Source organism: Penaeus monodon, chromosome 21, assembly GCF_015228065.2.
Source record: "Penaeus monodon isolate SGIC_2016 chromosome 21, NSTDA_Pmon_1, whole genome shotgun sequence".
Taxonomy (NCBI): Eukaryota; Metazoa; Arthropoda; class Malacostraca; order Decapoda; family Penaeidae; genus Penaeus; species Penaeus monodon.
In genome coordinates, this window is record NC_051406.1 from 12,064,916 (window position 1) to 12,065,710 (window position 795).

Here is a 795-nt window from a genome sequence, read left to right on the forward strand (position 1 = left end):
ACATCTTACTCCAAATAGCTTTAAACGATTGTATATTTGACAATCGTTGCATCTTTCTCTCTCTCTTCTTCTTCATCCAGAGCAAAACAGTTAAGCAGTTACCATGGCCTACATCCCTTTCGCACTTAGCAAAGCCTAGCAAACCTTTATCACAGATGATCTGGCAGGACAGAGATGGACAGTTTCCTCATTTGATGGCAAATTGCCAAGAAAGTCTACAAATCAAGAACATACTCTGAAAACAGTGGCTTAATCGATACATAAAATCTGATGATATTTTCATTTTCAAGGAAAATTCCATGTTGCATAACTGTCACTAGCCTACATCTGGCTTCTCTGCATCTCAATATCTATAACAGCTATTAAATAATCTCTACCACACTCAAAGCAAAATAGACCTTGCAGACCATCTCTGGTAATTTCACCATCAAATAAGGAACTAATCCAGAATAAGTGATCTAATACAGATATAATATACTATTGTTAGCTGTTCTGACATACAGTGATGACAAAAATGAGACTGATGCTTTTGTATGAAAAGCAGATCATCTTTTGGTGAAGAGCAATACCTAGACGTCAAATCATATACATAACTATCATAACTAGCTTTACAACAATGGGTCACATTTCTTCTATTAAGTCATATCAATTATCACTATACAGTAGTTCGCATATGAACAGGCAGAAAATGGTACTGTTGCAAGAGAATAAAAATTCACCAACAAAGAAGGAATCAGTCCAAGCCTTATCCTCCCAGAATATAGATGCGAGCCTGTAAGTACCCCTTATATCATC

General features: G+C 36.1%; 1 protein-coding gene across 2 annotated transcripts in view; it reads right to left on the bottom strand.

Annotated features, from left to right (window-relative positions):
• Nucleotides 1-795, bottom strand: part of LOC119586223 (broad-complex core protein isoforms 1/2/3/4/5-like) — an 8,878-nt gene that overhangs the window by 7,584 nt on the left and 499 nt on the right. The gene's annotated exons all lie outside the window — the stretch shown is intronic.